At 45.6% G+C, this 12,374-nt stretch overlaps 1 protein-coding gene across 3 annotated transcripts in view; it reads left to right on the top strand.

Annotated features, from left to right (window-relative positions):
- The window catches only part of abat (4-aminobutyrate aminotransferase), a 94,051-nt gene that overhangs the window by 57,474 nt on the left and 24,203 nt on the right, over positions 1-12,374 (top strand). The gene's annotated exons all lie outside the window — the stretch shown is intronic.

The raw sequence follows: 12,374 nt of genomic DNA, 5'->3' as shown, positions 1-12,374 counted from the left end.
TAGTCCCATTTACCCACATTTGGCCCATATCGCTTTCAATCTTTCCTATCCATGTACCTGCCCAAATAACTTTTAAATTGTAGTTGCTTCAACTGCATCCTCTGGCAGCTTGTGCCAAGCATCCACCACCATCTACCATAGAACTGCTGCCTTGCATCTCCAGCAACACAGATGGAATCCTGACCATCTGCTGTCTGTGTGGAGCTCGCATGTTCTCTTTGTGACTGGGTGGGTTTCCCTCAGATGCTCATTTCCACAAACACCCCAGTGGTGAATCTGTGGAACTCATTGCCACAGTCAGCTGGTTGATTGATTACCTGCAGAAAATCAGCCTGAGTGAATAAGGTCATGGGTGGTTGAGATTGATTTGAGAGCTGGCATAGACCATGTGGACAGAATGGCCTCCTAGGTAACAGAGACAAGGAATTGCAGATGCTGGTTTACCAAGGAAAGGTGTAAAATGCTGGAGTAACTCATCAGGTCAGGTAGCATTCCTGGAGAACATGGATTGGTGAGGTTTTGAGTCAGGACCCTTCCTCAGACTGATTGTAGGGTCCCGACCCGAAAAATCACCGATCCATGTTCTCCAGAGATGCTGCCTGACCCACTGAGTTACTCCAGCACTCTGTGAAACGTCACCTATCCATGTTCTCCAGAGATGCTGCCTGACCCACTGAGTTACTCCAGCACTCTGTGAAACGTCACCTATCCATGTTCTCCACAGATGCTGCCTGACCCGCTGAGTTACTCCAGCACTCTGTGAAACGTCACCTATCCATGTTCCCCACAGATGCTGCCTGACCCGCTGAGTTACTCCAGCACTCTGAAACGTCACCTATCCATGTTCCCCACAGATGCTGCCTGACCCGCTGAGTTACTCCAGCACTTCATGTCTTTCCTTGGACTCTTAAATTGAAAGGAAATATGAAATAATCGGGTGCAGTAATCTAGGCCCAGCATCACAAGCTGCCTGCCCACATTTCTCAATTGAAGGCATTTATTTTGTTAAAAATAACAATGGTGACTAACCAGGTGGTTACTCACAGTTTACAGTGTTCTCAGAAGCGAGGCTATCTCTGTCCTGTGTTGTTCATCTCTTCTTTGTATTGTAATTGCCATCATCAGGGGATGGTTTTGGGGATTAAAGGATAATAGATCCCTTTTTGGTAGAACATTAGTCGGAGGATTCCAGCAGTGAAAGAATGGGCAATGTTAATGAAAATAAGATTGCTGGGGCATGATGAGACATCACGCGCTCCACTGCCCCACTGACAAACAGCAAGGATCAGTGGCTTGCCTTGTGCTGAGCTGCAGAAAGAAAAACAGACCATTGTCTTGCCATTGATGGACCAGGGGAAAGATTAAATGGAAGATAGACACAAAATGCTGGAGTAACTCAGCGGGTCAGGCAGCATCTGTGGGGAACATGGATAGGTGACGTTTCACAGAGTGCTGGAGTAACTCAGCGGGTCAGGCAGCATCTGTGGAGAACATGGATAGGTGACGTTTCACAGAGTGTTGGAGTAACTCAGCGGGTTAGGCAGCATCTCTGCAGAGCAGGAAGGGGTGACGTTTCGGTTTGAGATCCTTCTTCAGACTGAGAGTCAGAGGAAAGGGAAACGAGAGATTTAGACGGCGATGTAGAGAGATATAGAACAAATGAATGAAAGATATGCAAAGAAAGTGACAGTGATAAAGGAAACAGGCCATTGTTAGCTGTGGGCGAGGTGAAAACGAGTTACAGACACCAAGACTCAACAAGACGACTTTGAAACTGGTACAACAACTTGTGTGGGGGAGGGACGGAGAGAGAGGGGATGCAAGGGTTACTTGAAGTTAGAGAATTCAATGAAATAACGGTACAGGATTATTAACAAATAAACTTGTTCCCCTTTTTATTCTTCCACTCTCACTTTCCCTTTCGCTCGCTTTTCTCTTTCTCTTTAATTTTCTCTTTGTTTCCCACTCGCCAAGATACCAAAACATAACCAGTAGTTCACTCTCTGACAGAACTCTGTCAGCTACAACAATCTAAAGTGGCAATTGGTGCATCAGAATACCGTAGTTGACGCTGTGCTGCAAATGTTGCCCGTTCCGTAGAAGTACCCAGGGTGGACAACAAGGACGTAAAGCAGCCCCCACCCTAGTAGTTCACTCTAACAGCAAGGGTCCAGATAGAAAAAACAAACAGATGTTGGAAATCTCAAATAAAATAGAGAATGTTGGAAATACTCAGCAGGTCAGACAGCATCTGTGGAGAACATGGATAGGTGACGTTTCACAGAGTGCTGGAGTAACTCAGCGGGTCAGACAGCATCTGTGGAGAGAGAAACAGTCAATGTTTTGCTTCAATGATCTTTCATCAGAACCAAAATTCTCTTTCTCTATGATGTTACCAGCCCTGGAAAATCGTAGCTTTGATGAGAGATTGGATGAGATGGAATTGCCCGTCTTGGAAGAAAGTAAATCGAGAAAAGGTTTGATAGTTTGGGGCCATTTGCTTTGGATCAGATGACAATAGACACAAGACAATAGGTGCAGGAGTACGCCATTCGGCCCTTCGAGCCAGCACCGCCATTCAATGTGATCATGGCTGATCATTCTCAATAATGATAGAGAATGTTGGAAACTGAGGATTGAGGAAGACGAGGTATAAATTTATGAGGGACCTGGACCAGTTTCCAGAGGCCTATGTTTCCACCAGTGAGGGAGTCCAGGAGTATTGTGAGCAATTTAGGGCTTCATATCTGAGGAAGGATGTGCTGGCTCTGGAGAGGGTCCAGAGGAGGTTTACAAGAACGATCCCAGGAATGAGTGGGTTAACATACGATGAGCGTTTGTCGGCACTGGGCCTGTACTCGCTGGAGTTTAGAAGGATGAAGGGGGGGCCTCATTGAAACGTACAGAATAGTGAAAGGCTTGGATAGAGTGGATGTGGAGAGGATGTTTCCACTAGTGGGAGAGTCGAGGACCAGAGGGCACAGCCTCAGAATTAAAGGATATTCTTTTAGGAAAAAGATGAGGAGAAGTTTCTTTAGTCAGAAGGTGGTGAATCTGTGGAATTATTTGCCACAGACGGGGCTGTGAAGGCTGTCTTTGGGTATTTTTAAAGCAGAGATTGACAGGTTCTTGATTAGCAAGGTTGTTAAGGGTTTAGCAGTGAAGGCAGGAGAATGTTGAAAGGGAAAGATAGATCAGCCATGATTGAATGGCAGAGTAGAATCGAAGGACTGAATGGCCTAATTCTGTTCGTATAATTTATGAACTTATGGCAGAAGAGTCAAAATCCAGGGGGAATCGATTTAAAGTAACTGGTGGAAGGAAATGAGGGAAGTTGAGGAGCATATTTTCAGCAGGAGAGTGATGGTTATCTGGAGTACCTTGCCTGATAGTACGCTGGAGATGGAGCCACCATTGTACCTGTGATGCCCAGAACTGAGGACACTGCTGAAAGGTGGCAATAGTCCAGCAATGGCCTCTCACCATCTCAGGAACAATGGGAACGGATTATAAATATTCAACGCCGCTTTGAAATATTTTGCAGTAAAGCCGAAGGTGACTGAGACTGGCAGAAATCCGGCACATTTATTTATGACACCAAATGTCCAACTCGCAATGTGAGCAGAACAATTGTTGGCGTTCCCACGAGCAGGCACCTTCTCAGCTGTGTGGAGTGTTAATGGGTTACATAATTAAATGCTCAGCTGGCTAATCAGTGCAGTTATCTCCGTGATTCAGCAAGTTCTGGCCCATTGATCAGAGCGGCTGGATGTGTCAGACAGTTTTAGTGCCGGATTTGTTTGTGTTCTGGAGACATTTATCACCAGTGACAGGAAGTTAATGGAGGTGACCACAGCTCGAGGGCCTCGGCAGTCCCTGCAAGAGGAAGTGAACCAATCAACATCCCTGCGATATTGACCCACACACGTGACTCTCGCCCAGCAGGGTCACTGTCACGCATGCCATTACTTTCCACCTTTTAAGAATTATAAAATGTAAGAACATTTACAGGTGATACATAAGTTGGATTCTCATGAGACGCCCAACTCAGTTGTAAAAGGTGCAGGGAGGAACTGCAGATGCTGGTTTAAACTGGAGACAGATACAAAGTGCTGGAGTAACTCAGCGGGTCAGGCAGCATCTCTGGTGAAAAAGGGGTATGGGGAGAAGGCAGGAACGGGGTACTGATTGTGAATGATCAGCCGTGATCACATTGAATGGTGGTGCTGGCTCAAAGGGTCGAATGGCCTCCTCCTGCACCTATTGTCTATTGAATGACAGCTTACAGACCAGCGGTATGAATATTGATTTCGCTAACTTCAAGTCACCCTTTCATCTCCTCTCTCTCACCCTGGTCATCGTACTGGTTTTACTGTCATCCTGTTGAGTTCCAATGTCTGTATAGCACGTTCTCACCTATCCCACAACCAACAATGGACCATTGTGGGCTCCACCTTTCCTTGATTATCGTTGCTTTCTGCATATCTTCCATTCATTTCTCTTAAGTACTGTCTATATCTCTCTTTCCCCCTCTCTCCTGACTCTCAGTCTGAAGAAGGGTCTCGACCCAAAACATCACCTATCCATGTTCTCCACAGATGTTGCCTGACCCACTGAGTTACTCCAGCACTCTGTGAAACGTCACCTATCCATGTTCTCCACAGATGCTGCCTGACCCGCTAAGTTACTCCAGCATTTTGTGTCTGTCTTAAGTTGTAAAAGGTTTGTACTGGCAGTAACTATTATAATGCAAGACACAAACAAGAAAGCTCATAAAGTTATATTTAACCTACACATCCTTTCCTGCTACAGATAATGTCTGCCTCACTGTGACCCAGAGAACTTAAACCTGCAACTCCTGTGTTAAGTTGACTACACTCAACACACATCGAAGCAAAGATACTAGAGGAACAAGATAGACCACTCGACCCTAAAAACCGTAGTACATCAGGACGCCATTTTAGTAGACAGAAACTTGCAGAAACATTTAAAAAGAAAAATAACAAAAATCTGTGAATTGATAGATGAGATATATTCTGCATTTTAATGGTATCATCACACATACTGTTCCCCTAAAACACTGATTACACTGCGAGAGGCAGAGCGAACGGCGGGTTTTGCCCACTAAAGTGGCTCCTTTGCATACTACACTTCAGTGTAGGCGATTCCAACGGAGTGGTCCATCTTGTTCCTCTAGTATCTTTGCATCGAAGATATCAAACACAGTGACTGTGGGGTCTTTTATTATTTTGGATTGGGCATTAATTGGGCATTAATAGTTAAACAAGTGAAATCTGACTTGTGAATTACGCACAGGAAAAGCCTCCAGAGAAGCTGAAAGATGAGTAGTAAACGTCATAGTGTAGAGCCTTAAGTTGATCACTAACTCTTGCCACACTTAATTTTTACGTCTTAGCAAAAGTAGAAGATCATATTTCAGCTTTCTGGGACTGTGAACACTATGATTGTAATCATGCATTTTCTTTCCGCAACACAACAAATGCTTTTCACTGTCCCTCGGTACACGTGACAATGAACTCAACAAAACATATTTGAGGCTGCATTTGGAGTATTGTGTACGGTGCTGGTCGTCCCAATACAGAACCAACGTGGAGGCTTTGGAGGCAATAAAAACCCTTCTCCCCAGGGTGGAAATGTCAAAAACTAGATGAGAGGGGCAATGTTTAAAGAAGATGTTTGGGGAAAGGTGTTTGCACAGGAACTAGTGGGTGCCTGGAACGCACTGCCAGGGGTAGTGGTGGAGACAGGTGTGATAGTGATGTTGAAGAGGCTTTTAGATAGGCACATGGATACGCAGGGAATGGATGGATATGGATCACATGCAGACAGGGGCAAATAGTCTAGCTTGGCACAAATTTGGCACAGGCATTGTGGGCCGAAGGGCCTGTTCCTGCTCTGTACTGTTCTATATTCTAGTATTTGCTGGATACGCAGGGAATGGATGGATATGGATCACGTGCTGGCAGATGAGATTAGGTTAACCTGGCATCATGTTGCACACAGACATTATGGGCCACAGAGCCTGTTACTGACTGTTCTATGTTCTACGTTTTACATTGCTCTTAGAGAAACATTTCTTTAGCATTTTTGTTTATTGAAGCTTGGCAGAGTAACTTCTTTGCAAACTATATCTGATAAATCCTCGTGATTACCCTGTGAGTGAGCTGCAGGTTCATGCCCATTGATTATGGTGATGTGGGAGCAGAGCCCCCACCTGACCTGTCCTTATAAATCTGTTCACCTCAAGTGATTTATGATGTTTTGGGGAAAATTAAACCATTATTCTGATTCCATTCCCCATCGCCTGGCTGCCGTGGACTCCACCAGACCGCAGACCAGGTGGGTGCTGTCTGAACGGAGTTTGCACGTTCTCCCCGTGACCGCGTGGGTTTCTCCAGGATCCCTGGTTTCCTCCCACACTCCAGTCATTCAGCTTTGTAGGTTAATTGGCTTGGTATAAATGAAAACTTGCCCCTAATGTGTGTAGGGCAATGTTATTGTGCGGGGATCGCTGGTCGGCACCGACTTGGTGGGCCGAAGGGCCTGTTTCCGGGCTGTATCTCTAAACTAAACTACTCACAGCCTCCAGAGTTGACTGAACTCTGAGATGTTCGGACTACTCTCCCTCTCCGTGTTTGCCTCCACGTCTAATCGCCAGGGTTCTCTGTCTAGCGTCGCCAACTGTCCCGTATTAGCCGGGACATCCCGTATTTTGGGCTAAATTGGTTATGTTCCGTACGGGACCGCCCGTTGAGATTGATTGTGATTCTTCAAAGCTGAGAATCGTATTCTGCACTAGTGGCAGCTTTAGTGTAGTGTCACGTGTACCGAGGTACAGTGAAAGCTTTTGTTGCGTGCTAACCAGTCAGCGGAAAGACAATACATGATTACAATCGAGCCGTCGTACATGACAAGGGAATAACGTTTAGTGCAAGGGAAAACTAGTAAAGTCCGATCAAAGATAGTCCGAGGGTCACCAATGAGGAGGATAGTAGTTCAGCACTGCTCTCTGGTTGTGGTAGGATGGTTCAGTTGCCTGATAACAGCTGGGAAGAAACTGTCCCTGAATCTAGAGGTGTGCATTTTACACTTCTGTACCTCGTGCCTGTTGGGAGAGAGGAGAAGATGGAGTGGCCCTCTGGCATTATGCTCTTCACTCTACCTGTACCTGCATACGGCATAGACACAAAATGTTGGAGTGTCTCAGCGGGTCAGGTAGCATCTCGGGAGAGAAGGAATGGGTGACGTTTCAGGTCAATACCCTTTCGGGCCATGACGTTCATGACGTGGAATTCTTTGCCTCAGAAGGCACTGGAGGCCAATTCTCTGAATGCAGTCAAGAGAGAGCTAGATAGAGCTCTTAAGGATAGCGGAGTCAGGGGGTATGGGGAGAAGGCAGGAACGGGGTACTGATTGTGAATGATCAGCCATGATTACATTGAATGTTGATGCTGGCTTGAAGGGCCGAATGGCCCCCTCCTGCACCTATTGTCTATTGTCTAATAATAAACCCAATGGTGATGAGTGTTTGCACAAACTCTACACAAACAGCACGATTGTGTCTCATTAGCTGTGACCGCCAAGCTCCACATTGCAGCCACACTTATTGGCGTCACCAATTGCAAGCTTTGCTTCTACAGAATGTTCAAAATTGACATCCCCGTAAGAACAAACGCTGTAATCAGCGGTTTCCATGTGAACCTTTGCGTACACACGCAGTCATGTTCAAAATGCCACAGCTGAACTCATCTTCTACATTACTTTTCAGAAGAGAGCTCTGAATAACCCATTTTTAAAATGACTGGTAGACACAAAAAGCTGGAGTAACTCAGCGGGTCAGGCAGCATCTCTGGAGAGAAGGAATGGGTGACGTTTTGGGTCGGGGTGGGACTGCCCCCTCCCCTGACATCAGAAGGGTCTGGACCCCAAACGTCACCCATTCCTTCTCTCCAGAGATACTGCCTGACCCGCTGAGTTACTCCAGCATTTTGTGTCTACCTTCGATTTAAACCAGCATCTGCAGTTTTCTGTCCTACACACCTTTAAAATGACTGGATTTGGTTTACAATGCAAATCAATAATGGTGGATGCAATTTATTTGGTTAACAATCAGTTTGTGTTCTGAATGCATGTGTTCAATGCTGGATGGACATCTAGAACATAGAACATAGTCCACTGCAGAACAGGCCCTTCAGCCCACGATATCTGTGCCCAGCATGATGCCTCCTATCTACTCTGTGCATCATCCATACCCCTCCATTCACTGCATATCCATGTGCCTATCCAAAAGCCTCTTAAATGCCACTATCATATCTGCCTCCCACACCACCCCCGACAGCACATTCCAGGCCCCCACCACCCACTGTGTAAAAAAACACTTGTCCCCCACATCTCCTTTAAACGTTGTCCCTCTCACCATAAAGCTGTGCCAGTGGGAGAAAACAAAAAGTACGGAGCAAAGTGTACCATCTTTGTGTGTTGTGCCATTAGCTGAGGGCTTCCTGCCAAAGTAGAACGGAAGTGTATTCACAGTAAACAGCTGCGAGAGGCGAACAGGAACCTGTTGAATGGATGTGTTGCTGCCTCTAAAAGTCTTATAGTAGCGCAGCGGTAGAGTTGCTGCTTTACAGCGAATGCAGCGCCGGAGACTCAGGTTCGATCCTGACTACGGGTGCTGCACTGTAAGGAGTTTGTACGTTCTCCCCGTGACCTGCGTGGGTTTTCTCCGAGATCTTCGGTTTCCTCCCACACTCCAAAGACGTACAGGTATGTAGGTTAATTGGCGGGTAAATGTAAAAATGTAAAAATTGTCCCTAGTGGGTGTAGGATAGTGTTAATGTACGGGGATCGCTGGGCGGCACGGACTTGGAGGGCCGAAAAGGCCTGTTTCCGGCTGTATATATATGATGATGATGATGAATAGGTGCAGGAGGAGGTCATTCGATAAGATCCCCTCTCATCCTTCTAAATTCCAGTGTGTACAAGCCTAGTCGCTCCAGTCTTTCAGCATATGACAGTCTTATAAGACTCTTGACAGAGTCCATCGAAAAAGAAAAAAAAAGAGAGAGAGCTGCAAAAATAACAAGCTATTAACGCAAAAACATAATTAGAAAATTAAAAATAGCCCATCGTGATGCCAGTGATTGTCTGTAGTGTTCTGGTGTTGAGGTCGGGCTAGGGTTGTGCAGGTTGGTTCAAGGGCGTCACGGTGGCGCAGCGGTAGAGTTGCTGCCTTACAACGAATGCAGCGCCGGAGACCTGGGTTCGATCCCGACTATGGGTGCTGTCTGTACAGAGTTTGTACGTTCTCCCCGTGACCTGCGTGGGTTTTCTCTGAGATTTAGATTTAGATTTAGAGATACAGTGCGGAAACAGGCCCTTCGGCCCACCGGGTCCGCGCCGCCCAGCGATCCCCGCACATCAACACTATCCTACACACACTAGGGACAATTTACATTTATACCAAGCCAATTAACCTACATACCTGCATGTCTTTGGAGTGTGGGAGGAAACCGAAGATCTCGGAGAAAACTCACGCAGGTCAAGGGGAGAACGTACAAACTCCGTACAGACGGCGCCCGTAGTCAGGATCGAACCTGAGTCTCCGGCGCTGCATTCGCTGTAAGGCAGCAACTCTACCGCTGCGCCACCGTGCCGCCCTGAAAAATTGATTGAGATCTTCAGTTTCCTCCCACACTCCAAAGACATGCAGGTTTGTAGGTTAATTGGCTTGGTAAATGTTTTTTTTTTTAAATTGTCCCTAGTGGGTGTAGGATAGTGTTAATGTGCGGGGATCGCTGGGCGGCGCGGACCCGGTGGGCCGAAAGGCCTGTTTCTGCGCTGTATCTCTAAACTAAACTAAACTAAACCTGATGGTTGTGGGATAGTAGCCTCAAAGGGCTTCCAGTGACACGTTTAAAAACTAATCCAGGGGATTAACTTTGAATTGTATAATCTCTACTGAAGATATTTTTTGTATAAACAGCTAAACTGGATCTCATTACGCTAATAGTTGTTGGTAGGTGTTCAAACTGAAGCAACACAGTAAAAGATATATTTACTGGAAAAGATTTATTTATGTCCACAGTAAAATATATATTTGCCGTACTTACAAATACTCTCCTTGCTGAAAAATACAATTAATGTCTATTGCCTAGCAACCCAGACTGCAGTGGTAAATTAATTTTACATATCGTGGGAGCATCAGCTAATATCACGTGGTCCCATCAAATGATGCCTACAGGCTAAATACACACACAGTGCTGTCTTAACTCAGCGAGTTATAAGGTCATAAGGAATAGGAGTAGAATTAGGCCATTCGGCCCATCAAGTCTACTTCGCCATTCAATCATGGCTGATCTATCTCTCCCTCCTATCCCCATTCTCCTGCCTTCTCCCCATAACCCCTGACACCCGTGGCTCGAAGGGCCGAATGGCCTCCTCCTGCACCTACTGTCTATCGTCTAATCAAGAATCTATCTATCTCTGCCTTAAAAATATCCACTGACTTGGCCTCCACAGCCTTCTATGGCAAAGAATTCCACAGTGTCACCACCCTCTGACTAAAGAAATTTCTCCTCATCTCCTTCCTAAAAGAACCCGATGTCAGTTAATCAGTGATTAACCTGATGCCAGGAAATCAGTTCACAGGCAGCAGACAATAACTAATGAATGCAAAGCAAACTAGCTTCATGACTCAACATTCAGGACCACGTTTTAATCCTGCAAGGCAAGGAGGATTGGCATTTTGGAAGTTGATCTTAGCACAGCAGGCAAAGACGTCAATCTGTGGAGACAACGCTCATAGACTCTTCAGGGATCATCATCCTTGCTGGAGAATATGCTTAAACCTATCCATGGTCTCCAGAGATGCTGCCCGACTTCTGAGTAACACCAGGACTTTGTGTCTATTTTTGTAAGCCAGCACCTGATGTTCCTTGTGTCTACATTTCTCTGGTCCACTGGGAAATCTCCTCCTTTGCAGAAGTGCCATTCCTCCCTGTGGCAGGAGTTCTGTGGGACTCTCTCTCACTGCTCCACCTCTGTGATTCCTACTGCTCTCCTGTACACTGTGAATGCCACGATTGTAATCACGTGCTGTCTTTCCACTGACTGGGATAGCACACAACAAAAGCTTTACACTGAACCTCGGTACACGTGACAATAAACTAAACTGAACTGAAACTGAACTAGCCTGCTCTCCAACTATGCATATGCCTGTCCATGTTCTCCAGAGATGCTGCCTGACCCGCTGAGTTACTCCAGCACTCTGTGAAACGTCACCTATCCATGTTCTCTGCAGATGCTGCCTGACCCGCTGAGTTACTCCAGCACTCTGTGAAACGTCACCTATCCATGTTCTCCACAGATGCTGCCTGACCCGCTGAGTTACATGAAGTATTTTGTTTCTACAAACATAATCGGTAATATAATTAATTCTGTGAGGGACCATGAGGTCAGAGTGGGGGCTTTGTTGGCCAATGGACTTCTGTCGAGGGGTGAGATGTGTCCAAAGAGCCAAAGTCACGCAGGTAGCGGGACCGAGAGAGTCACGGAGAAGGGTAAGTGGCCAGGCAGTGGTGTTAACTGTGAGGATGAGAATCTTACTGAGAATAGCAGGAATAAAGGGAGGGGAAAGATTTAATAGGAACCTGAGGGGCAACGTTTTCACTCGGAGGGTGGTGGGTTTATGGATGGAAATGTCAGAGGAGGTAGTTGAGACAGATATCAAACTCCACGCTTGGTCAGGTACATGGATAGGAATGGTTTAGAGGGATATGGGCCAAACGTGGGCAGTTGAGATCACACACCAATTGACCGATGAGAATCGTCATGATGTGACTGTAAAATATAAAATATAACGTCACAATAATTTTCAGTGTCGTTTAGCCTTGCACGTGGATTATTAAATCGTAACTAAGCTGCATTGAATCTTATCTACCTGGTTGTATCTGTTTGCTGTTTCTCTAACGAAATATGTTTGGAAACAACTTAAAAAGCTGCCAACTGCTACTTTACCTGATCAACTTATCATTTGTAGATGTACAGCTACCTGTAGTGTTCCTTAATTAACAATGTCCTAAATTTTATTTTTAGTTTAATTTGAGATCTGATTGACTCATATCAACAATTACACAGCTGATCAATACAAATTTGCAAATTACCATTGTTTATTCTATTGCAATTTAAATGGTTTTTGTTTTATCGTGCAAATGCTAACTGGTTTTCCTTCAATATATAAGCTCAATTTCTGTATTCAAAATGCTGTCATATAATTTAAACTAAACAAAAATCAGACAGTAGTGCTGAAGAGGTCGATGCATGTTGGTAATGTGTTCTTCTTTACTGTCTAG

This window comes from Rhinoraja longicauda, chromosome 21 (genome assembly GCF_053455715.1).
Source record: "Rhinoraja longicauda isolate Sanriku21f chromosome 21, sRhiLon1.1, whole genome shotgun sequence".
NCBI lineage: Eukaryota > Metazoa > Chordata > Chondrichthyes > Rajiformes > Arhynchobatidae > Rhinoraja > Rhinoraja longicauda.
The sequence above is the reverse complement of the archived record's forward strand: the minus strand, read 5'-3'. Positions and strand labels throughout refer to the sequence as shown.